Source organism: Passer domesticus, chromosome Z (genome assembly GCF_036417665.1).
Source record: "Passer domesticus isolate bPasDom1 chromosome Z, bPasDom1.hap1, whole genome shotgun sequence".
Classification (NCBI taxonomy): Eukaryota; Metazoa; Chordata; class Aves; order Passeriformes; family Passeridae; genus Passer; species Passer domesticus.
In genome coordinates, this window is record NC_087512.1 from 17,699,277 (window position 1) to 17,726,859 (window position 27,583).

The following is a 27,583-nucleotide window of genomic DNA, read 5'->3' on the forward strand; positions in this document are numbered from 1 at the left end:
CAGGCCACTCTAACTTCTGCAGCAACCCACTCATTAGAGAAAAATTACAAACAGTAAAACTGGATCAGTTAATTGTCATTAATAGTTTATCCATGTCTCTTTCATAGGATGGAAATTGCAGACTTTGATCCCTCATCCCCTTTCTGGGAGACACAGGACAACTAGGGAGAAGCAGGAGAACCTCTGGAAGAAGGACCTTTACGCAGAGTACCACTTCCTGATTCAACACAGGATGAATCTAACAGACAGTGACATTGCTGCAGACTTTGATTTTCATGATATTTAGCAGATTTATATGCATCCACTTTCTAATTCATGTCGGTCTGGAAAAAAACCTCTGCAGTTAAAAGCAGCATTACTTTCCAGCAACATGGGCAGAGTGGAAATTAATGATGTCTGTAACTAAGGTACATTTTCTCTGTGTATTATTTTGTGTATTCTCTTGAAATTAATCCTTGAAGAGTGAGAACTTGAAGACTTCTGTGTGTTATTTACAGCATGAGATTTTTTGGAGGTTAGTGACACCAATTCTCTGTTCCTGAATCTCTCCTATTTCCATAATTTCTAGAGTGCAGAACTGCTTCCTCCACAGTGTGCTCATCAAAAGAAACTGCAGTATATCATGGTCTGAAAACTTTACCAGAGCATGCTAGGTTTGGCCCTTCTCCCTCTGTCTTCCAGAGACTTCCAAATCTTCCCCTAAGGGGAGCATTCTTCGGCTATTCTCTAAAAACCTTGCTTTGTTTCCTGGTGTTCCAGCCTCCCTTTCTTAGGTTTTGCTTTATATGAATGAGTTATATTCCTGAGACTCTTGACAGATAATGTCCCATTCCTTCAAGTCCTCTAGTGTCTTTCCTAGGGTCTAGACCGTACCATGTAGAAACATTTTCTTTTGGGTTTTTTTGATATTTTTTTTCCATAATAACTTAGCACACTAATTATTTGTAAAATCAGATTTTTGTGTTTAATAAAATGGATACAAATTTTTTCAGATGATTTGACATTTTATGGAATTCTATTTATTTGTGTTTCAATTAACTTTGTTAACAATGGCAAAGTTAGTAATGATATTTGGCAATCAAAACCCATTATGAAGTATTTGAACAATACAAGGTTAGTTAAGTTAAAGGAGATGTTGTGCAGAGCATTTCAAATTGAATTTGGATAGTGGCAAGCATCTGTGTGTTTGGAAATCTCTAAATTTCTGCCTGAAGGGTAAATTGAAGCTTATATAAACAAGAACTTGTGATCTAATGTTTGGGCTTTTACTGACACAGACACAAAGACACACACAGATGCACACACATAAACCTCTATGGGAGGTTACAAAATATAGCAAAGAAAAAGAGAGAAGAGTAGAGGAAGATATGAGACATGTTAGCTGTCTATTTAATGTTTTTCACCCATGTAATACAGTTTGGCAAGACATTTTCCACAGTTCCACCAAATCAGACCTGTAAAAGCAATTATCAGTCATCATAACGTGAATCAAGCTTGAACTGCTGTGGTTCTGAAAAGCATGACAAAGTTAATTGAAATTTAGGCAGTGAATAGTTTTCACTTCCTGAGATAAGGTGTGTTTTTAGGGGAAGCTTGTTGCTATGTTGGCTTTAGTTAACAGTTCTTAAGTCTCTTGTTAAAGGATTTGTATTATTTCTGTGGGTGGATCATAGTCTCATCCAATTATGACTTCAGTACAGCCAAGCTTTGTGTCATATGCTTTACTAGCCCATACTGGTTTGCACATTCCTTTCACTTCACAGGAAGATTAAAAAAAAATAAAAATTCTCTCTCGTGATTACAAACAGTACTTTGGAAGTATCAAATTTTACTGAATGTTCATTTCATTCCAAAAATATCATTTTGGTGGCTTTGTGGTGTATTGTTTTAGTAACTACAATAAAATTGTTTAAAATCTGGCAAAAAAAAAAATTTAGTTCTCAGCCTAGAAGCCAAATGTGATCTATATCTATGTTTCCTTGGCTAGTTGTCTTCTAATCTCCTGACTGTAGAAAAGCATGAATTTGCTTTCATGTTGTTACATCTTTTTTAAAGCAATTTCTGCATTTAAATGGTTTACTGCTAATGATTGAAATTCTGAAGGCATCCATGGCATTGGTATGAGTGCTAGTATGGTAAATATTGTATGGAAAGGAAACTGGAACTTCCTGAGTCCCTGGGGTATACTGTGTCCAATTGCTTAATTTTCAAGCAATTTGGAACTTCTTGTGCCAAGTTACAAGAAATATCAAAATTTAATTTTTAGGGAGGTTTTTTTTAAAGCTGATAACGTTTTGATACTTTATTGCTTTTATATTTTCTGATGCTGGCCCTTAGTTTTTTCCCTTGGAGTCTTTTCATGTCCCACAAAGTGCAATTCATTAGTCACTTTGAAGAAGAAAATTATTCTGAAGAATTTCTGAAGAATTTCTTAGATGTTACAAAAAAAAAAAAAAAGTTTTCTGAAAGTAGAGTTAATATTTCAGTACATTTTTCCAGGTAAGACATGCCAGTAATATAGATAGGATCTGTGGCTCTGAAAACATTTTCAGAGTGAAGACTTGACTATGAGTCAAAAGAAGCCTTAGTTCTCCTGTCAAACCTCACATAACATAGAAGGACAAAATGGCTTTATATAATAGTTATATGAAGGTTTCTTCTCAAAAAGACTAAACCCTTTTAGGGCATCCTCCTGCAGCTCCCATTTCATCTTCCCTCTGATCTCCAGCATTCCCCAAATATCTCTGAAGCAAGAGAGAAACCAAGAGTGAGGATGCCAGATAGGATCACACCAGAAATTAATCTTGCAATTTTGAGCAGTTATGAGACTCCCAGGAGTACTGCAAGCCTTGAAATTGCTACATGAGGTTTATATTTAATCCCACTGAAGTCATTAGGGTCCAAAGTAATGGAAGTCTATCTAGCATTTAGGGACAGCAAAATATTTAGACATAACAGGCTTCCACAACCTAATAATTTAACCTAAAAATTTAATGTATTTCTGTATTTAATATTTCTTTTCTAATGAGTCTCTATAACACCTGCATGCCCCAGGTCTACTTGGACTTGTTGGCCATTTCAGACTAATGCTTAGAACTGAGCATCCCCAGATTGATTCTGAGCCTGAGGAACCACTGCAATTGCACCTGAGGAAAACTGGAGCCCAGCATCTGAGCAGGTACCTATTTGATAAAAAGAGCAAATGACAGGCAACAGAGTTGACCTTGTAATGGTAGCATTCTCCTTTCTCACTCCTCTGCCAAATGCACTTATTTGATTATAACAACTCTAATTAAGCCCATTATAATGCAATGGGAATTTCCCAGGACATACTTCATTGCTAGAAATAGGCTAAACAATACTTACTGGAAGTGTTCTTTCCCTGTACACTAGTTAGATTTTCCTCCTTTCTTCCAGTGCAAGGTCTAATTTGGGAGATGCAAAGAGCTTTTCTGTTTTCCCCCATTCTCTCTACCCCCTGGAAACTGTTGCATTTTTGAGCACTGAAGCACACACACTATGCAGTATTACATTTCTCCCATCTGGCCTGCAGCCTCCCCCCTCAGGCAATGAGCTCACTGGATCTCATAAGCTGTGGCAGGGTTAGTCTAGGTCAGTGAGTACTGGAGAGGGTCTCCACACAGAGGGTGGGTGGTGCAGGAATCATGAGTGGCATTTCAGTAGGTGGCATCCTTTCCTTTGGTGTTCACCCCAAAATAACACTGCCATGTGCTGGACAGATCCACAAGTGGAGCCCAAGTTCAAGTCACCCCACAGGTTCATGAAGGTCACAAACAGAGTGCCAAGTGTCCCCTCCATTTCACAGGGTCAGCATTTGTGGCTGCTGAGCCCCACATAGGCACCAGGAAAGTGTGTCCATCACTGACACATGCTACCATGCAATCCCTCTGGGAGACACACACCATGTGGCCTTGGAAATGACAATACCATCTACTCCATCACTTCCTACCTGCCACCTGCCAAACAAAACCTCATAAGGGTCAGGAGAGAACAAACCCAGGGCAGTTCTCCCTTGAGGGATTTGGGAACTAGCAGGACCTGGGAAATACAAACCAAATTAAATTGTGCCTAAGTAATGAGATTCAACTGTTCAAAATCTCCCTGAAATGTCAGGTGCATTAAACTTCCCTGGCTTTCAGGACTCTCCACATCAATTTGGCCATGTAGTTCTGTATCATCTGTAGCTCTGTTTTGTCTCCACTTGCAGAGGTCTAAAAGTTTCTGACTGCTATAGACACTAAGAACGCAAAACAGTGTCCAAAATTAAACTGTTAGTAAGTTTCCCAAAAAAATTGAAGAGGTCTCTCCACCAATGGCCTTCCAGCTTTTTTTCCCTCTGGAGACCATTCACACAGCAGGAAAGAAATCACCTTTTGGGCCACTTGGTTCTTTTCCCTGAGATCTGTTTGGTGTAGTGTAGTTCCCAAAACACTGAACTTCCAAGACCACCTGGGAGAGCCCTACAAACCACTGGTGGTCCATAGACCACAGTTGGAATGCTGTTCTGTTAGGCTACTGGTTAAAGAAAAGGAAATTAAACACAGAAAGTTGTTAAAATGACATTGTGTGTGAGTCATGGTTCCACATTAAGTAATACTCATACAGAGCACTTGTCTCCCTGGATGAAAGCTCCCCACCTTCTGTCTCTAGTCTCTACGTCTTAGTAATAAATATCATATTTTCTTATTACACAAATGAAAGAAATGCTAATGCTTTGTCTGAGAAACAATGAAGTGATAGGAATAGAAATAGAAATAGAAATAGAAATAGAAATGTAATGAGAGGTATATGACTGAATACACCACTCGTATATATCTGCCACTGACATGCAAGGAATTCTTTAAATTTCCACTGAAGCCTGTTTAAATGAAATATGTCAAATAATACTCCTTTTTCACATTGTCTCTTTCAAAAGTGCACCCTAGTGCAACAAGACTGTTTCTTTTTTTGTTCAATATTGGGCTGTAGCAAGCTTGCTTCAGCCTTGCTTGCCAACTGATGGGATCATGCAGAGATAATGTCTAGCAGCCACAGATTTGTGCAGTTCCCTGTCTGATTTTGAAGCCATTTTTTAATGAGCTAATTTTTATGATTGCTGACTTGCTTAAGCTTTAAGAAAATTGGTTCAGATCTGGGGAAAAACGGCTCTGCGACAGTGGTCCATTGCAATTGCTGTCTATTATTATTCTTCTTTCATCAGAATACAAATGTTGTCCCCTCAAAACCCAGATATGAAGATGCATCACACAGAATACAATATAAGCCTACAGAGGACAGCAAAAGAAGGCTTTTTCCCTTGGCATCCTCCCACTTTCAGGTCTTGGACCCAGAATATACTGCAAGTTTGTAGGGCTGTTTGTGACACAGTCACATCTCTATCCGGATGTTTCCATTTAGACCCCGTCTGTTAATGTGTATGGAGCAAGCAGAGCTCTGAATTTGGCTGATTCCTTCTGAGAAGCAATGGGACCAAGGACTAGATATGTCACACTTGGGACCTGCTCCCCACAGTGGGTGGGATGATGTTGTGCAATCCATAGCCTTTAAAGGAGAAGGGGCAGAACAATAGATTTCTGCCAGCAGGGACATAAAAAAAATTTGAGTGAAAAAAATATGGTTAGTGCACACAGGATTGTTGTCAGCCCTTTGCAGTGGTAAACTGAAACTTTGTATTTTCAGCTAGTGCCTCATTCCTAAGGCTATTTGTTATCCTCTCAATGAGGCACTGGAGGAGTGGATAGACAAGACAGGGCTGCCAAATCCCTTCATTGCATGAGGCACACAAAGCTTGACAGGCTGGCAAGGAGGTTGGCAAGAAGCTGGCTGTGCTACCACAACACTAGGATGATGGTCACTGCCCTTCCTGCACCAGGGTTGATCTTAGCTAGCCTGCCAGCAGAAAGGCAAGACTTCTAACTTCTGGGATTTCAGGTACCACTTTGTGAGATCATGACTTGGTTAATATTTTTTAAGCATTCCCCAGCAATTCCACCACACTGACAACATTTCAGTAACAGCATAACCTGGCAGCATAAAGCTAGAAAGAAAGGAAGGAAGGAATGATGAAGACAAGACTCTCCAGAAAAGCTCTTGCTAGGAGTGGCTGACATGAATTGTCCAGCTGGTATTTGCTGCCCATCTCTCCAGCAAGGGTGGCACATTGTCCAGCTCATTTCAGGCTGGAGACCACCAGTACAGTTTCCTCTGTGGCGTGTGTGTATGTGAGAAGGGGACACTTTGAAGGAATTTCCAGAAGTGTATTGGCCACTTCTGTATTGTGGAATTGACACTCTGAGCTTGGATGGTAGGCCCATGGTATCAGCTGTCAATGACAACATCTTGCATGAACAGTAATGATGGCAATAGGAATAATTTATGGTAATAATAATTATTTTTTCCAGCAGAATTCTCAGAACCACTACTCAGTGTGAAGATATGAAGAATTTCACTTTGCCTTCAACAAAATGAATAGGATATGACCTAATCTTGGAGCAGTAATGCTACAACATTTTCTTTGGTTGCTTTTAACAGATTTGCATATCAACATAATGCAAATGAAAGGTCAATCTGCTGTTCACTCCCAGATGCCTTACTATTTACACTTGGAGAATAGGTTCAGAAAGAAACTAACCTTGCACTTCTAATTTTTACTTAGATTAGGCATTTGAGACCTCTTAGTAATGCTGGAAGTAGTAAACAGGAAGATTATTAAAAAACCACTTGAAAAGCAATTCCAGAGCTTCTGGCATAAAGAGTGGAACTTATGTCCCAGTCACCTGGCACAAAGTTAGCACAGAGCCTGGTGTAACAGCTTTTTCCCATGATCTTAGCTGCTGAATTTTTTTGACTTCTACGTGGGATGCCAGCCTTCAACAAGGTGAGGTACCAGAGGGAAGTCATGTCCGTCTATGAAGGGACAGAGGTTTGGCCAGGACTGTAGGGAATCCACAAAGCATTCTCTCACCACAATCACTTCACAGATTAAATCCAAAGGTGAGGCTGAACAGACAAGGATGGAGACTCAGAGAAGGACCCAAGAGCCCTGTATAGCTCTTTGTGATGCAGCAATGTACACAGAGCAAAAGCAAGTGATGCTCTGGCTGAATTTGAAGTCTAGCAAATTTATTTCCATATAAATATTCAGGAGTGCCAGAATTTGGGTAGTGGCATCAACCCTGGAAAAACCAAATATCACCAAACACCACAGATCAAGCTTCAGAGCAAAAATCATCATCTCAATTGGAAGCACCACAGTGAAAGCAGAAACTCTATTAAATAATTCTGGCATTTGGGAAAGTGTTACAAAGTGCATGAGGACATGGCCCACAGCAAAACTATTTGACGGATATTTAGCACTTTTGAAGTTAATTCCATCATCTCCCCCACCCTAAGTACATGAAATTTTTTGGCCTGTGGATGGTCTGGATTACTATGGGAGTTAAATAAACCCTTACCACAATAAATATGGAATGGTGCAGCATTCCCTTGTTTGTTTCATAGAAAACAAGGCATGATAGCACTTACTTATGACTTTCGTGCTTTTTTATATGTCTCTGTTCACTCTATGCACCTGGTGCCTTTTGATGATTCATTTTAATGTGTTCAACACATGCTCGTACACAGACTGAGTTCACGATAGAAAAGTGCTGCAGTGAGAGTATCCAGGGATCTACAGCCAATCAGTTGTTGACAATTACAGAGTGACAAATGCTGTCAATATTGTATAATGTGGAAAAAAAAAAAAAGTCCTACCAGAAAATTCAGTCCCAGAAAATTCTGTCCTGGAAAATTCCAGAAAACACAGACTTTCCAAAGGTTTGATGATATAAGCAAAAAGTCCCCCAAGCACATATTTCCCTTGAAGAATGTAGATGGTTTCAGTACTTGAAGTCAAGCACACACATATGTTCTGTGGTGATCCAAAGCTGTTACCACTGAAAGTGTATGGCTTTATCTCAGTTCCCCTTCTACTATGATAATTTGTGTCAGATTTGTGATTTACTGTAGATTCATGACATACACCAGACTGTCATTCTTCCTAGTTAGGTAGCTGAAGTAATCTCCAAAATATTTAGCATCATACCTAGAATGTGTGTTGGTGGTACTCAGTGAGTTTTGCTGAAATTTATGTAGTTCCTTATAAGGGTATGTGGTTCCTGGTACTGCAGAGGGATCCAGAGATGGAAAATAATAACTCCTGTAATTCCAAAGTACTAAAGGCTGTATTTGGAGTGCATCTTCATTCTTGTTTCTTTACCTTCAAGAGCACAGATTATTTTTATTACATAGGCAGACAGACAGACAGACAGATAGTTATGGCTACAACTACCACAACAGAAAAACAATGTTTTTCATTTAAATTGTTTTGCTTTTCAGTCAGCTTGTCTTACTCAAAAGCAACAGAAGACCCTTGACTTCATTTATATTTCAAAGCCCAGTCACTCTTAGACATCTGTTTTGGTGGAAGTTTAAACTACTTTGCTGGCTTTGTTACTTTATATAAATGTTTAAAGACAATTCAATAAAGTGCAATTTCTTTGAGACAGGTACTATCATGTCAGTTTGAGGTAATCATGGCCATGCCTGCTTACATGTTTTTAATGCCATTTGATAGGTGTCACTGACTTTTATGAAAATCTTTGAGGCACTTCCTTATAGACTGTGTTTGGAATTACTGTACATATCTCTTTCCTGGCCTCTGGCTGAATCTTACAATGTAAATAGGTTCATATGGCTGGCACAGAGAGGAATAAGGTGTGTATTACTACAGCCAATACTTCAAAGGGGTATGCATGGTTTCAACCAAAATTAAGAACAGGAGAGCCTTATGTAGACACTTCTCTTTTTTCTTTTTTGTTTCTTTTCCTTTTTCTCCTAGTTGTCTGCTTAAATGAAGAATGTCTGGGGTGAAGCCTTCCAAAGAATTATTTTGAATAATTTAAATAAAGTTATATGTTATCCTACTTGGATGGGGTTTTTTCTTTTGAATTTGTTGGTTTCAGGCATAACAATTTAGAAAAAAAATAGGGAAGTTAGAACTGCAAAATAGATCTATTACTGCATTATCAGCATGTTGAGCCAAGGAAAAGACAATTGCAAGTATTTGTTATTATAAAGGAAACAAAATTATTTAAAAATATGATCACTAGAAAAATCATATCAACTATATAAATGCTTTAAAAAAACATTGAAAAGCTGTATTCATTAAACAACAAATCCAACAAATACAATTATGCTTCTGGAGCTATCTACAATAAATAATATCCTATTCATATTTAAAGGCAAGAACTGCAACAGAATTTATTATATGAAGCCCATGCAACTTCTGATATAATTTATACACTCTTAATGTCCTTAGAAGAATTAAAATAAGTATTCTGCTATTTCATTTCAGACATGGAATGAAAACTATGCAAGAGAAAGTAATTTTTAAAATGCTTTCATTGAAGTCAAGGAGACACAACTGTTTGAAATAAGTTGCACTTGATCTCATTAGCACAGAATTTGGTCTGTAAGCACCACTATAAAGTATGTACCAAAAATGCTGCACAGTTATTTTGTGTTTCAATCATAAATAGCCTTTTTTACTAGGGTCAGACAAGGAAAAAAAAATCTCAGAATGAACAGACGTGAATTACAGGCTAGAGAGGAGTATCACACTTGCACACAGAAATTACAGGAATTACAAAAAATTTTAAGCTTTCTTCTGTAGTTTATTGAAAATTATTTGATGCCACATCTGTTTTTTTGGCCAAAATTGTCCATTTAATATCTTTTTTCCTCTCTTTCCTTTCTCCAGCATGTATTTTGGGTACTACTTCTGAGGTTATTTTCACAATATCAAATTACATTTTAAAGGAAGAAAAGAAGGATTTAAGATCTGAGTCCATAGCGATTATGAGGAAGAAGCCCAGATGCAAGCTTTTTTGGAGTATCTGTTCAAATGGAGGACAGCAGCCCTACAAAAAATTTTCTCCTATAATCAGGCAGAATGTGGACAACCTTAATCTCCTGCATGAATGCATACAGCATTTTATAACCAAGTTTTTCTGAGACTTTTCAATTTCTGCTACAACCCCACAGCACAGGAGTAATACACACTACCATCCAGACAGTAAGAGTTTCTTTTGTGTAAAATAAATTTTCTAGACAAAAATAATACAATGTTATTTTTGTATTACCAATAATCTATCCTTTCAGTCCTACTACTTGTAAACAACAACAACAACAAACCAAAAAAAAAAAAAAGCCCCAACACCAAAGCGGTTTTCCTCAACAGAATTTTGTGTACAGCATGAAACCAAGTGATTAATAATTATGAAGTGACAAGAAAAATAACTATGTTATGGTTATATTTATAGAAGTTGAAAATCCTAAAATATCATCTGCAAATTGTCACACTACATCTGATTGGTCTGGTCTTCCCTCAGAATATTAAGAGAATATGGGTACACCAGCTGAAAGAAAATGTTGCTTTTATTTTCCGTATGCTGTGGAAGAAAAACTATAATTTGTTGCATCCTTTAGGTACAATCTCTATTCTGCTGAAGTCTGTAGAAATCATTATATTATTTCAGTGAAGTGCTGGACTAGGTCCAATAATAGGTGCTTTAGAATCATGATAAAGATGGAATTTAGTGGTGTATTTAAGATAGAAAGTCATGAGGACCTGATCTACAAAATAGTAAAGTAACTTTTATTAGTAATAATAAATAACGTAATATTCGCCAAGACAAATTGGAAAGATGCTATTGATGCAAACATTGGGCAACATAATACAGCTGAAGAAATAGTGTGGGAGGCCACACACATCAAAGCAGATGCTGGATTTTAGTTCAAGTATCTTTGAAATATTAGAAGTAAGCAAATAATTATGTTATTTGAAAAAGTAAAATGCATCCATACGTTTTCCTCTCAGATACGCTTAAGCACTATCTAAAATACTGTAAATCACTCTGTTGCCATCTAAGCAAAGACTGGTGACCCTCACAATTTCCTAACATTTGATTTTGTTCCACAAAATTATAGGAAAATTTTGCTTTCAATATGCCCACTCTGAAAAGCAGAAAGCTCAGAATGAATAACGTTATTGTGTTTTCTATCTCTTAGAGTTCTAATTATGCCATGGGTCTCTTTAAATAAATTTTGACCTGTTAAATTTGTCCATCAGTGTTCCCTTCAGTTCTTAGCACTCCTGACTTTGTCCCTCCATTAGTCAATTACAGAGTAATTCACTGCTATTTTGAGTTAAACTTTGTACTTTATTTTTGGTACCTGAGTTGACTTGTTCTTGGCAATTCTGTATATTTTATTCCTCCCCCATAAGCCAATTTTTCCACCATGTTGTGATGGGATAGTAATCCCTTTCTTCCTTCCAACATCCTAATGAACTATTCATGTAATTTGTGTCCAGTTACCTGCATAGACACAGGATTGCATTCTGGGTTTTGCTTAAACCTGGAGGTCCTGAACAGCTGGAGTAGCTTGATGAGCTGGGAATGCTAGACAGTTCAGAATTGAATTTATGTTGAGCAATTGCCTGCCCTTGGAAGAGGTCTCTTCCCAAATGAACCTGCATCCTGCTCAATTTAATGCACCAATACAAGATCAGTAAGACTTGTCTGATATTTAATGGTTTTCACTACTTAATTTAATTACTTTAATTTACTTTAGTCTTAATTAAGAATACCACTAATCACTTGCACTCGGAACATTACAAAACCTTGACATGAATGAACTGTCCTCATCCAAACCCAGGTTTTTTCTGGGCAGACAGGAGTGAGCTGGAAATAGACCAGCTCCAGGCGTTCTCCCTGTGCACGTGTCTTGCTGCTGCTGGTCACTGACTGCCCTGAGCTCTGTAGATCTGTGAAGCAGTTCCAGATGCAGGTCCATTTTGGTAATCCTTCCACAGCCTGTGTGCCTCTCTCCATGACCACAAACACTGCAGCTCCCCACAGCAGCCTTCCTGAAGTCCCCAGTAAGTTGTATGCACTGTCCCTATCTCCGAATGAGTGCTCTAAATAAAATGATAAATCCTGTCAGGAATCACCTTGGAATCACTTTGCTCAATGGTTAACATACTAACCCTTCCTTACAAGTGCACTGAATTTAGCCTGACAGATTAGAAAGAGAGAGATGCTTCATAAATTTTTTAACTGAAAACAACAACTTAGGAGTGGAAAAACCCAGTATAGACCTGTATACTTCAGTATAACAAACAGTACAAGCAGACTTAGAAACCAGTAGGCAGATATTGAACAGACACTTCTGATTGTTGTCTGTCAGAGACATACATCTGGTTTTTTCTGACACGTATTCTGCTTTTCCAACACTTAACAATCAAGAAAAATTACCTTCTAAGTAATTATTTCACTAAAGTACTCATTTTCATATCCATTAACTAACATAATGGTGCAGTCCTTTGTCCAAGTTTCTTCATAAGGTTTCTAGAAACATGCAGCACAATATTGTATTATATTGGATTAGTTTCTTTTTTCCTCATACTTGTAGAATTGTGTAAGAGCTATATATAGAGATACTTTACTGTATGCAACTAGCTAAAAGTAGCAGAATTTCCACCCTACTCAGAGGAAGCCAATAATTGCAGCATTAGGCTTGGTGCAATAAAAAAGACATGTAAGCGCTTTTTCTAAAAAATAATTTTTTAACAAGAGTTTCTTGTGGTAACTTTAAGTTTTTTCCATCATACTTCTGCATAATAGATAAAATATCCCAGGACTTTGTTCCTAGATGCAGACCTTTTAACCTTTACATTCAGAAATGCAGAGATTTTTCTTATATTTCAAGTGACTGGGTATCTTATGTCACAATTACAGAGGTGCAGGTTGACATATGTATTTCAGCTCACTGCCCATAGGGTATTGTTGACGTCATGAGGGAAAGGCAGGTGTTTTGCACTCTTTTACAGAAACTGCACATAGAACATTGGTCCAATTACAAATGTTCTTCAACACCTGTTTTGTTAATACTGAGAATTCAGTACTGAGCAAAACTTGGAGGTTTGTATTGTCTTCAGGCAAAGGAGAAATCCCATGCAACATAATTTGATCTTTCAGTTTTCTCTCACAAATTTCTTTCTTATACTTCCTTATAAAAACAAATAAACCGACTTAAATTTGCCTTCCAGTCCTAATTCCCAGTTTTGCACACAAGTTCCTGTCTCCAATTGCCACATCAGGGTGTAATTTTCATCCTTGTGGAGGGCAAAGAAAAGATAAATTCTCACCCCCAACCTATGGGAACTGCGATGAAATACAAGAAGTCTGTATCATATAGGGCTGTTCTTGTTTGATTTGAGAAGCAGTGTCTGTGATCCAGAGCTCAACTGATGTCTTATAGCACTCATTGCAATTGTGTACTGGAGGCACCATATCTCATCTGGGTAAGGTGCAACACAGAGGTCTACTCTTCTCTGGGGTCATTGAGGGTCTGTCTTTGAAAAAGAACCAAGTGCTGGGCATTAAACTTTATATGCCAGTTAACTCATACCTCTGGTCCTTCCAGAGGCAAGCACACACATACACTGATGCTTTCAGAGCTCACATTTCACTGCTTCTTTAAAAACACATAGAACACCATAAGTGCTAAATATGATGGTTACTATGATTAATAAAAAAATCTGATATCCTTCCAAGATAAAAAGTTTATACAGAAATGTAAAATTTTCCACTTTTTTCTTTCATAGTGCGAGGGGGCCAAAGGGGACCATTAGATCATCTAGATTCATCTCATGTATGTCACAGGCCATTAACATTCCCTAGTTACCCTGTTTTAAGCTCAATAACTTGTGTCTAAGTAAATCACAAGTTATATATGGCTCCAGCCAGGCATTTCCATCTGGCTGGTGTGACAAACTCCTTCCTCAGTCTCCCATGACCCACATTTCCTACAGAAGTCTTCTTGCTGCCTTCTCTTACAAGAGAAACTTGTAAGTTTCTCTCCAGAGTTACTATTCCACAGAGGTGAAACACTGGCTCTTAGCCCAAACCAAGAACTGGTACTAGTTGTCCCCTCCATCAGTTTAAGTTTGTCTCTTTTACCCATTCTAGTCCTTTGTCCAGGTCTTTAAACTCTGCTCATGACAAATATATGTATTTGCCATAATCTTTGGCTCACAGTGTGGTTCAAGGTAATTTTACAGTAACCTCCTGTTCTCTGACCTCTTTTCTGGCCTATTCATTGGATATTTGTCTTTGTGGCTTTGAGATATGTAGGGCAGCATAGGCAGTATACACCCATGTACTTCATGTCTGTGAAAACAAACTCTTGGTAATTAGTGGTTTGCTATTGAGTTGGTAATCCAGTGAAATCCATATTGCAGCATTTGTTAGGACTCTGCTGACAACATTTGTGTTACTGAACCAATGGACTTGCTGCCCAAGGCAAGGTGTGGTAAGAGGATGGCTGACTCTAGTGTTGCATCATGCTTGCTCTGCTTTCCACTTCCTGTTGCATGAGTTCCTCCTAGCAAAATACACCCAATGCTTTATTATCTTAGAAGGGACAGCATAATAAAAGCCTCCTCTCCTGGAATCATTAAAAGATATCCCACACAAACAAGCCAAGCATTGATGACCTGCCTGGCTCTGGTGTCCTTATTGATGGGTACAGCAGTTCATGTGTACCTGTCAGAGGGCTACCACAAAAACAGTGAGTGTTTCCCTCTCTTTCCATATCGGTCAACCAGTTAATGACATCTGCATGTGTAGAGAACCCTGAAGCCAAACTGCAAAATCAATATAAAGCAAACATAGTTTAGAAAACTAAATGAGATACTCAAGGTTAATTTTAGCATTTAAGAGAACAATAGGTCAAAGTCACTTGTCTCTTTCCCAGATGATATTTTCCTTTTGCTAAATAAAGTCTGTTAAGGCTGAGAAAAACTCCTCTGTTAGGGAGTAAGGGGGGGAAGAGAGGAATGCAAGAGTAGCAGGGAGAGATGACCTTATTTTACCTTTTCTGACAAAATCAGATAACATTCTGGACTGAAGACATGATCCCACAGGCCACAAAAGGCTCTTTCCTGAGACAATGTGACATTTCCTTTTCTTGAACAGCTCTCACTTTTAATTACATCATCTTGACAAACCCTCTGCGCTCATAGTTACTTCAGAGATGGAGAAACTTCATGTTCACAGTGGTACAAGGAGTTAGCATGAGGTCAGTTTCTTCTTTTAAATAAAAACCTATCCTGAAGAGCAGCTGTGAGAAGAGCAACTCTGAAGAGGGATTCTATATCACTGATGCTGTGTGTAGGGCAGAGGGGTCCTGCACACAACTATATGTAGGGAAGAGAGGAAATGATACCAGGATAGCACAGCACAACCTAGCAAAATCACGTTTTTCCTGTGTAAAGTGAAAGATTATGCTGCAGCCCTGTAGCATGACCCTGAAGCCTTGGTCCTAATTTAGGTTAAATTGCTGCTGCTCGCATTTGTGCGCTTCACTAGCACACATCCAGCTCATATAGCTCTCACAATATAACTGCATAAGAGAAAAGGTTTTAAGTAATTATTATGTAGATACTGCTTGTGAAGGCAAAAGCCCCATGACAAGTGGGGGAAGCTCTGGTATCCACACAGTAGTTGCCAATGATGCCTCATCTCCTTTTCCACTTCTTTAGAAGACACAGGGGTAACTTTGAGTTGTCACCACTCATCAGCTTTTCATGGCAATGAGGAGACGAAAAGATCCACTATCAGGTACAGAATGTCAAAACTTTAGCTTGATGGCTATGTCAAAATGGTCACCTATGAAATCATAACCTACTAATCTCTTAATTTGCTGCAGACTCCAGCAGACATATGTGCTTGCTGGTTATTTCAGAAAATTTTGTTCTTACTAGAGAGAGGCAATTGTTTTAAATGAATCCACAGGTGATAGTTCATAGAGCTGTGACATCTAAAGAACTCTGTAATTACATTACAATTTATACAGCCATGGAATTACTGGAAACATATTTATACCACCTGTTTCAGTGCAGACAGCCATAATTTTTTATTCCCAACAGCACTATTAGTTCCTCTCATCATATTACCTGGTCAAAATACTAAGTGTATCATTGTTCAACAGAGCAATCAGTGGGATTGACCATTTGAATTCAAAAGGCAATTTATTGTGGTGTCTTTTTCCAATTACTGCCAAGATTCCTTCACATTAAAAAAATACTAAAAAGAAAAAGGAAAGAAAAAATAGCTCCATTCATTTTGGCACAGCTACTATGGAGTGCCAGCCAGCACCAGTATCTGGCAGGGTGCTCATGAACCACTCTCCAAAATAAATATAGCAGACATCAGTAAGATGTTTTTCTACCTATGTCCAACCACTCACCAAAAGAGTATGTTTTTATTTTAGGCCCACGTCCTACTAGCGCAATGAATTCCACAAAAATTCAGTGTCCTAGCTAAATAGGAGGAATCATGAAACATTTGCCTTCAACATCTAATCTGGTAACTCTGAGTCTGTATCTGAGCTCCTTGTGTATCAGCCACACCTAGCCAGTCCTTACCATTGCATGTTGAAGCACTGAACTCTCTAAACTCCATTTGAAGGATCAAGTTCCAGCATTTGCCATATTGGTCTCACTATTCTCCAAAAGCACTTGTAGAGCCCAAGAGTGCGTGGTAGCACTGGCTTTACCCTTGCAAAACTCAGCTGGGTCTGATAATGTCAGCCCATAACACCCAAGACACTGCAGAAGAACTGTCTCCAAACCAGGGGTTACAGCAAGCAACTTCCAGTGGAGGGGAGCAGAGTGGTGTCCCACAAAGGTCTCTCTAGCTACTGCTCAAACCAATCATCTCCTTGTGTTGCTTGCTTGCTTACAGTGATCAAGAGGTTAGTTTATACACACACATAAAGGCAGCAGAGATAATATTAAGAGTTATTAAGGGTTGTGCTTATGCATTGCTTTATGCGGGTCTTACATACACCAAATGGAGAATTTGTGCATTGCTATGGGCTACCATTGCAAGCTTTTTGTAAGAAGTAAGCTTGATCACTGCAGTTAAACTCACTTCTATGAAATGATTCTTACTGTGCAAATGCGGCCAATTCAGTGCTACAGACCCCCCTTTTTTAATTGGCATGTGACGATCAGCTGTTCCCAGTCACCACACACTTTCCATACTTTCTTATCTTTGCATGCTGGATTATGAACCAAGAAACAATTATATGTCAGTTTTTCCCATCCTTTACATGGAGATATACAACAGCCCTTGTTCAAGTAGGCTACACATTTCAGTGTTACTTGTCTCAGTTTCTTAATATACTGTTTTTATTGTACCTTTTGCATTGAGACAGATAGTATTCCCATTTTAAGTTCTACTCTATTTCCTAGCCAGGATTGCTGAGACACTGGTCCTATGAGATGCAGTCTTCAGCAAGGTTTGGGCCATGGCCACCTAATCAAAACCTCTGTGAGTCACTCTTTGACCTACAGCAATTCCATCTACACTTCTGGCTGGGAGCTTCCAGGTACTAAATCCAACTGCACCACACGGCTCAAGACTATGCCTTTGACTCCAAAACAGGTTGGATGTATGAAAACTGTCTATTGGAAGCAGTCTCTGGATCACTGAACTCCTAAAGTGTACCTACTTCAGAATTGCTCTCGAGAGCACAGGCTGGACAAGTCAGGTTCATGCCCAGGACTGTTCTGTCCATGCCCTGGTGTTTGGGAATGTTTTGAAGCTTTCACCACTGCTGGCTGCAACACTGCTCCTGAAGTGACTTGCTCTTGCTATTTAGGTAACCTCTTGTCTGATCTGGTGCCTGTAAAAGTCCATGGTTAGAGGTTCATTGACCGCAATGGACTTTGGCCCAAACACACAGATCTCTGGATTTCAGATCTCTCTGATTTGCAGGAGCATGAAGGTTGGCAACTGTCAAAAAAGGGACATCTGCTCCTGGCAGGAATCAGTAAAAGAGAAAGTCCCTGCCATGTATGCTATTTGCTGATCTACGTATTCGACATGTCAGCACAGTGTAGTAGGCAAACATTCAAAGGAAACATGTTTGTGACATAACTTATTTTAGTAGAATTTTGCATTTACTAAAGCAACTTGGTTTTGTAATTTACAGGTGCAAGTCAGAAGGATGAGTTTTCAAAATGTACCCCTAGAGTTTTATATTTTATTTTTACAGTATTTTAAATGCCAAATCAAAAATATCATGTTTAATTCACTTTATTCTCAGTGGTTTTACTTAGATTTATGAATTACCTTGGATTAATTGCTTTATAACATTCTGGTTTTATAGTGTAATTGGGTGTGTCTAAATGCATTCCATTTTATTACTTGCTTTAGGGTATATTTTGGATGAACTGTATAATACAAAATAGATTTGGTGTTATGTTTTATATAAAGCCAGAGAAAGCACAAAACCTGCATCTAAGTTTCTAGGTTTATGGGTTCCATGTCCAGAAAACTTTGAGGGACAAATCTGCTTATTTTCCATTTTTCTCAATTTGTTATGAGTTCCATTTCAGTTTTTCACAATAACCTTTGAATTATTGAACTTTTGTGTCAGTCAGAACAAAATTGATAGTCCAGCCTGAATTATAGTGTAAATACTGGCATGATACCTTCCAAGACCTCTGTTAAAAAACTCAAATCAGAACAACATCTAACCAAAACAAAATAAATAAACCACATGGGGGCCTGACACTGTTCTTGTATTGGAGCTTTCTCCTTCCTGGTCATTGGAGGAATCCAAAAGAAATACTTCGCATTAGCTATCACACTGCAACTGTTAGCACCTGGAACTTTTGACTCTCATTGAATCACAAAGTATTTTGCACTGGAAGGGATATTAGAGATCATCCATTTTCACCCCTCTGCCCTGGACAGGGAACCTCTTAGTAAACCCAGTTACTCAAAGTCTCATTTGACCTGTCTTGAACACTTCCAGGAATGGGATATCCACAGCCCCTGAACAACCTGTTCCAGTGTCTCCCTATCCTCACAGTACAGAATTTCTTCTTAATGTCTAATCTAAACCTACCCTCCATCAGCTCAAGACCATTCACCCTTGTCTATATCCGTACATTCTCTTCAAAGCACTCTCCATATGTCTTGAAGCTTCCCTTCAGGTACTGCAAGGCTGCAATTAAGTTACCTCAAAGCCTTCTCTTTTCTAGGCTGAACAATCTCGATTCTCTCAGCCCTTCCTCCCAGGAGAGGTGCTCCATCCCTCTGATGATCTTTGTGGCTGCCTCTGGACTCACCTCAACTAGTCCCTGTCCTTCCTTTGTTGGGTGCGCCAGCTCTGGATGCAGTGCTCCAGGTGGGTGTCAGCAGAGCAGAGCAGAGGGGCAGAATCCCCTCCCTGCCCTGCTGCCCACGGGGCTCTGGATGCAGCCCAGGACACGTTTGGCTCTCTGGGCTGGCAGTGCCATGGCCGGGGCATGTGCAGCCTCTCATTCACAGCTCCCCCAAGTCCTTCTGGGCAGGACTGCTCTTGTTTTGTTCATCCTCAGCATGTGCTGATACCAGGGTTTGCCTTGACACAGATGCAGCACCTTGGGCTTGGTCTTGTTAAACTCATGAGATTCCCATGGGCCAACTTCTCCAGCTTGCCCAGGTCCTTCTGGATGGCATCCCATCCTTCAGGTGTGTCTACAGCAGACTCAGCTTGGGGTCATCTGCAAACTTGCTTGAGTTTCCATGTCATTGATGTAGTTAATAACACTGGCCCCAGAGGGACCCCTGAGAGACATGACTTGTCACTGATGTCCCTTGGGACTCTGAGCCGTTCACCATGACCCTCTGGATGGGACTATACAACCACTTTCTTATCCACATAATAGTCCACTCCTCAAATCCATCTGTCTCCCATTTAGAGAGAAGGAAGTTCTGGGGCGAACTGTGTCAAAGGCTTTACAGAGTCCAGACAAATTATATTTGTAATCCTTCCCTTGTCCACCAGTGAGGTCACTCCAACACAGAAGGCTACTTGATTGGCCAGGCAGGACTTGCCCTTGGTGAAGCTGTGCTGGTTGCTCCAAATCACTTTCCTGTCCTTGATGTGCCATAGCACAGCTTCTGAGAGGATCTGTTCTATGATCCTCCCAGCAGAAGGGTAAGGCTGACAGGTCTGTAGTTCCCAGGGTACTCCTTTCTACCCTTTTAATAGATGGATTAAATGCTTCCCTTTTTACAGTCACATCTCCTGACTGCCATGAATTTCAAATATCATGGAGAGTGTCTTGGCAACCACATCAGCAGATTCACTCAGGACTCTGGGATGCATCTCATCAGTTCCCGGAGCCATTTGCATGTTCAGGTTCTTCAGGTGGTCATGAACCTGATTTTCACCTGCAGTGGGAAACACTTCACTCCTCCAGTCCCTGTCTTGCCGCCCAGCCACTCAAGAGGTGTGGGAAAAGAGGCTGGCATTGAAGACTGAAAAAAAAGGTTGTTGAGTACCTTATGCTTCTCATCAGTTGCTGCCACCTTGCCAGAATTGTTTAGCAGAGCAGCTAGATTATACACCTGTAGGAAACCTGGATTCTTAAAAACTAATTTTTAAGTCACAGGTTTCTGTATGGATTACCATAACTGCTATTGACTGCATTTTTGATGTGTTTACTACTTTTGATGTGTTTAATCCAAGGCTACTTATCCCTGTCAACCTTACATCATGTTCTCTGATTCCTTTTATACCTTTTATGCCTCCTCTCTTCTACTGCATTTGTATTGATGTGTCTCTCTCTTCCTCTGCACAAAGAAGCACCTTCATGCTGCTAGAGTTAAGACTGAACCAAAAAAAGCTCTGAATGTTAGAAACTTGCACCTTCTTTTTATCATCTTTGTGACTCCCTGGCCTGTCTTGAGCGCCATTACAGTTTCTACATTTTGGTACTGAAATGCTACCCCAAAGAATCCCTTTCCAAGCATTGAAATTAAACACTGCTGAGCCCTCTTGTCAGCCCCTACTTCAAACATATTGGTAAATGGATTTCCTTCCAACATGACATAGGACAGTCATGCTAAAATATCACAACCACTGCCTGGAAAGACAGAAGGCAATTTAGACACACCGAATTACTAGGTAAGAAGAATACTATGCAAAAATCCCTGACAAACAGACTTGAAATTGAAAAAACAAATGAGTCACTAATGTTATATTAAATGAAAACTGGAAAGTACTGAACTGTTTGAGCTACTGTACCAACAAAGAACAGAAGTTTTCCATACAAATGTCACGAGATTGGCTTCAGCATCAGAAGTCTGACTAATGAGTCACTAATATGACGCAACTGTGGTTGATACCTTGTCTCACAACAAAGTACCAGAGAAGCATTAATTTCTTAGAATTGATTCAAAGTATTGAGCATGAATCACTCTAACAAAGAGATAAGATCCAAAATTTCATTAATTGAAGAACATGTGGAACAGCTCAAAGTATATTTTGTAGGACAAAGGTAAAGCTAGTTAATAAGTTCTCTCATTTATTTTGGAAACTGAAATCATTACAGTATCATTCTACCACTTGATACCTACACTATAGTCTCTTATTAATGCAGTTTAGATTAAAAGGAATCTGTACTTAGTGTTAAATAAATATAATAATTATATGCCGTAGTTTTTTTGCTACTTTCTCCTCTTTCCTTTTGGGCACATGAAAAAGTTTCACTGGTAATGATGAACTGAATTTCACAATGTATGGAAGTAAATGATGAAGCTGGCTACAGGGCAGAGAAATGAACAAAGTATTTGTGTGACTTTCAGCCCCACATAGACAATGTCTCCAAAGGCTGGCTAACCCTGCTGTCCCTAGAAGCACACGCAGGCTGAATCAGAGGGAATGGCACACACCATAAAATTAATGTGCACCCTATTGGGGCTCAGTATCTAGCAGGAGTTAGATCCTAAACTGACTTTGGAGCTTTTAAAAATCTAATTAGATGCTGCTTTGTTGTAAGTACGTAGAAGCCTAGAAAATTTTATGATAAGCAATTTTTCCTTATACGTCAGCAAATTTGCAGTTAGAACTCAACACGTATATACAGCAGAGACAGCATCTCAAAAGGTATATGGAGACCTGCAACTTCAGCTAGCTAATTAAAAAAAAGACAAAGTATTAATATTTCAAAAAGTGAAGCATCTCCAAGATTCCAGAATAGAGGAATATTAAAAGAAAAAAAAATCTGCCTATGTTTGATTTTACATTCCTGGTGATCTTTGCAATTCCGTGTTAATTTTCCATTTAACATTTGTAAGGTGTCTACTGTTTTCCAAATATAATTTTCATTGCCTAATATTTGCGAAGACATTTGGTCTTAAATTGCTGCATGTACATTAGTTACATAGCCATGCAACATGTAAGAATGAACATCTGTATAAAGGCTGTGAGGCAATGAAGATTAAATGCTAACTTTGTGAGCTTTTCATAACTCCTACCAAATCAGCTGCCCACAAACCACAGGAGTTCACCACATAAGCACATAGAAATTTTGTTTGGATAGGACAGGATGATGATTTCCAGTTCATAAGATATTTATCCCAAGACACATTCATTCATCTGTTGCACATTTAAATGTCTGCTTTTAGTCACTTGCTGGAGCAATATAATTAGAAAGAGCATCTCTTTCTAATAACGGCTTCATTCCACACTGACTTACAAGCAGTCATTGTGTAATCTAAAGCAGTAGAAACAAAGTGTGAGTTCAGGAAGTCCAAGCCACAAGGAGGGAGATTCTGCACCAAAGAGACAGCTAGGCAGAGGTGATTAATGGGGATGTGGAGCCTAAATCCAGCAGGAGAAAAGGAAAATAAAAGACTAAGTAAGTTACTCCACCTTTGCAAGGACTGTTTGTCTTCAAGCTTGCCCGGTGGCTTTTGAGGACTACATGTGTTTTCTTACCACATTTTCCACCAGATAACCTTCACTCAAGGCTTGGGGTGTAATCCTGGACTAGCCCTATGATAAATGACTTTTGGGTTTTTTTTTCAGAAGAAAAATAATGATAAGAATATGAAATATCTTTCAAAGGTAGAGTATGAGAAATATTTAAACATTTGCAAAATTAATTAAATTTAATTACAATAAAAACTATGTGGGCAGTTAAAGAATACTTGGAAATCATTTATCTCAGTCTGTATGCTTTCAAACTGCTTTCAGGCATTTATTAGCTACCAATAACCCTCATTTTTAAGCAATGTGTACAGTCATGCATGAACAATTACATTCTGCAGTCTTTAATTTGATGGAATTTATTCACAGACATCCTTCCTAGGATGGAATATGTTCCTGGAACAGGTTATGGTTTGATCTAAACACTGTCAGTTTGTGTACAGATTGATCACTTCCAGTATGAAGTTCGCTAACAAGTTCCTGAAAGAAAAATGCTTCACCTTCAGAGACCACTATTCCAAATTGGTGCTTTATGCTGTGGAAGGATGTGATTGCCCAATTGTATTGTGATGGATGCTGAAGGTCTGAGACTGCAAGACTGATTTATTATGAATTTTTTAAATGAGTCCATGGCTACGTGTCTTTTTCTGATCTGAATATTCAAGTGTTTTTCAAACAATTATTTGCTTACCAAAACATCTGTTCCTCAGGGATTCTCTTGATGTATTTCAGCTCAACAGACTCTTTAAGAGCTGTGTTTGACCATAAATTGGCTTTTACTAAGATGCAAATAAGAAAAAAGATTGCTTATTTAGTAAAAAAAGTCAATAAAATATTAATGTTTTGCTTATCCCTGAGAAGATTATTTTGTGAATTTCTTATTCACTGAGTTTCCTTCTGTTTGTTATTGGTCCAGTGGGGTTTTTTTAGATGCATGTGGTCTTACCATATGAAATTATATCACCAGTATAATTTAAAAATTACTCCGAAGATATTTTATTTCTGGTGATACATGACACTGACTTTTCAGTGAAAGAAACTTTGCAGTATTTTAAGGGCTCTACCTGTATTTCTCTGCTAATGCCTTTATGCGAATTTTCCTAATGCATCATGCTAAGAAATAAGCTAAATATTTTAAGGGGAAAATTTTAATATGAGGAAAAAAATTATATTTACCAGAAAAAAAATATTGACCCCCAAATGATTTTCACAATCCTATATGATTTCCTTATTCAAAATCATATGGAGTACATATACTTTCAATTGTCTTATCTGCCAAACTCATTGTCATATGTACCACTTTGGTCATATGAAATAATCATTAACTGCAGCTAGGCGTATTGCTAATTCCCCCTGCAAAATCATTGTTTCTTGCCAAGACAGAGTATCCCACAAAGTTGGCTTTGACATATTTTCACTCTTACCAGGAAGTTCTGATTGTCTCATTAGAATATTTTGGCCACCAGAAGAACATTTTTGTTACATGCCTCTCTGCCTCCCAGTCATATGTGTAGGCACATTGGCCTGTCACCCACGCTCACATCACAGCCGGCATACTGTTGGTGCAGTGGTCCCAAGCAATGAAAACAGGTTGCTCTAATCTCTTTGTGTGGTGAGCTGGCTTTCATTTTCTGTTTTCCTATGTCACTTTTTAATTACTATAGAAATGTGGCCAGAGCTCCCATCCATGGTCAAGGCCCACTAGTTAAGGGAATGTTTAAAATCTAATTTTCTGACTCCCTGCTCAGTGCTTGAAATTTGGTATTTTTCTAGTTTCTTGTCTGAAGCCTGGGTTTCCTTTCCTCACCTGGCATGTGTATTGAAATACTCTACTTGCCAGGTGTTTCTTAGACACATAGCTAAATTAACTAGTCTTTCAAAAAATTACAGGGAAATATATATGTGGGAGTTTGCCTGTAAGCGTTTTAAAGCATGTCACTCCAGTTTTATTATGTTCTACCAGCTTGCTTTGGGAAAAAAAAAAGTTAACTAATTAATTCTGCAAATAATTTGTCTTCAGAAGAAGGAACACTTACCATTTTTTAAGTCATTGTCATAAAAACAGTAGTTAAAACACATCACAAATGCTTTCCCACATTAAACTTGGAGGTTTTTTTCCAAATTTAAAGGCTCTATTCTCCTTTTGTGACAATTAAAACAAAACCAAAAAACCCAACAAAAACAACAACAAAGCACCCTCAGAGCAGCAAAAAACACAACCAAGCCCCAACAAATGAGCAAAAACAAACAAAAAGACACAAAACTGCTTCTTAGGATGTCTTGCTTACCTGTTATCTCCCAGGCACATTTTTGCTTTTATAACCTTGCGAAAGTTATCTAATCTTTATCACCAGAGATTTTCTCATCATGTTTTCCAAAATCTTGATCAGGTGTATGTTTTTTGGCTAGGGCCAAAGCTTCAAAGAAGCAATGTATTATATGATTCTCAATAAAGACTTCTCATCCATTATTAACTCCATCGCTCTCTGAGTCTGTATTTTGTTTGGCAAAGAAATTTTGATGGAGATGAGAATGGTAACTACAGAATATTATTAAGAATTTCTTATGTTTCCAAGGAAACAGAACTGGGCCCAATATTGTTGGAATCATAACTGATTCTTTGGAATAACTACAAGTAGTACACTAGATCCCTTTATTGATAGTCCAGAAGAAACTCCATCTCTAGGCAAAACTCCAGAATCAGACCTGCCACAAAAAGTGAGAACAATTCTGATTTAAAGCACACGATGATACTGTTCTTACCTGCATTTTCTTCCAGATAAATTTTCCCATCCTACAGTTGGTCCTCTCTGCCAAGACAGTCTCAACACACTGGGCTCAAAGGCTGCACAACGTAGAATATTAAAAATTCTTGTTTACCTTTATTAAGTGTCCCCTCAAAGACCACATTGGCAACAAGCAAACAGAAATATTTATTTTCTTTCTATTTTCCAAGTTTTCTTAGGTTTTTATATCTAAGGCCCAAAATACTGGGGTTGTTTGTTTTGGTTTTTTTCTGGTGCCGTTAGTCATTATTTTTTTAAAAACTATTAATTGCCAAAATAGAAACGGCCTACCTTCTTTTTCAGAAAGAAAGCAGAAATGAGGCATCTCTCCTCCATACAATAAGCTAAATTAAATGGGAAGGAAAGTAAGGGTCTTAATCTGTAAATATTCTCACTATATTCCCACCTTCCCACTATAGTGGCAGGTTAAAGTTTCTGTTAATGGGCCACTGAGTGTCACTGCATGACTAATAAAATTACATCATCCCATTGGGAGATGCTCTGCCCACAGGGAGGAACCAAGCATTCCTACCTGGATATAATCTGAGATTTGGAACATCACAAGCAGCCTTAGCCACTGAATTCCCAGAGGACAAGCGCTCCATAACCACCACTGGAAGTTCAGAGGAAGATAAAACATGTCTACAATATCACTGCTTCAATAGAATCATATCTATCACTTCAACAGGACTGCAGCCACCATTTAATGGGACTGCTACCTACACCCTGACCAACCGGGTGGGTGTCAGGTTGTATTCCTACAATGTCTGTCTTTCTGTATTATTGCATTTATTTTAATTTTCCTATTAAATTGTATTTCTGACTTGGGATCTCTCATTGGTTTGCTTTCAAACTGGTACACCTGACTTCTCAGGGCCTCAGTCCTCACATCTGGTGTCTGCAGGACCAGAATGGCTCTGCTATTACTGCTATATTATTTGAGATGTGTAGTAAACTTCTGCTCCAAGACAAGCTATAGTCTGGGGATTTAAAAAAAAAAAAAAAAAAGAAGTCATATTTCATCTTGAAAGTATGCACTTTAGTGAGTTTTACAAAGCAGTGCTGAACATTGTCACTGGAATTTTCATCAGTTAACAATGGTCATTTGGGTCCTCCAGAAAGATCTATGAGCAGGTATCCTGACACCGGGATACATCCAGAAGTTTTGCCTGGATATGCATTACTTGATTTGATTTGGTGTTTAATCTGTTGAGTGCTGTGTTGCTGCTGTACTCCTAAATAATTACTGCCTTCTAGTCAAAATACAGAGGCATGAAACTCCTTGTAAGGAATTTGGAAAGGGATGGGTTGGGATTCTGAAATTATATTGATAGTCTTAGAAGATGTATCCTGTGCCTAAGGCTTGTTCTTTCTTCAATTAAAATACCATTTACCAGGGATTATCAGACTTGGTTACCTTCAGTCTCAGGATAAAGTGGATTCAGCAGGCAGAAAGAGTTCTTTACATCTGAAGGCCATGGCCAGATTCCTGTCCAGCAGTCATGAAAACACATAACTTTTAAACAGTTATCAAAACTTTATGATATATAGTGTTAGAAATAACTGCTTGCTGTTAGATTGCAAGAAGAGTAAGGAGCATCCATTCATGTGAGGGTTTCTCCCAGATGTAGGTGTTCTTCTGCTATGCTCAGTCCACCACCTCAGGCATGAAAAAAACTCCCCAAAGGGTTTAGTGGCAGAGCATGGCAGCCTGGAGAAGGACAAATAAGGAAGGAGGAGAAATTCATGGTCCAGCAAACCACCAGCTTCAGTTAAGCATGTGGATGCTTAACCATTCAGTTAATCCATGTGTAACCCTTCTTCAAATGATGTGTGTCATATGTGGACAAACACCTCATATGATCTCATTCTTATTATTTTCCCATTATTATGCA

General features: G+C 38.7%; 1 long non-coding RNA gene across 1 annotated transcript; it reads right to left on the reverse strand.

The window, feature by feature from the left end:
- Positions 1-1,401: 1,401 nt before the first annotated feature.
- LOC135290978 (uncharacterized) lies at positions 1,402-26,303 on the reverse strand. Its single transcript, XR_010353821.1, has 3 exons — positions 26,221-26,303; positions 25,666-25,747; positions 1,402-1,454 (listed from the first exon to the last, which is right to left on the reverse strand). It is a non-coding gene; the product is annotated as an uncharacterized LOC135290978 (long non-coding RNA).
- Between the last annotated feature and the right edge of the window lie 1,280 nt (positions 26,304-27,583).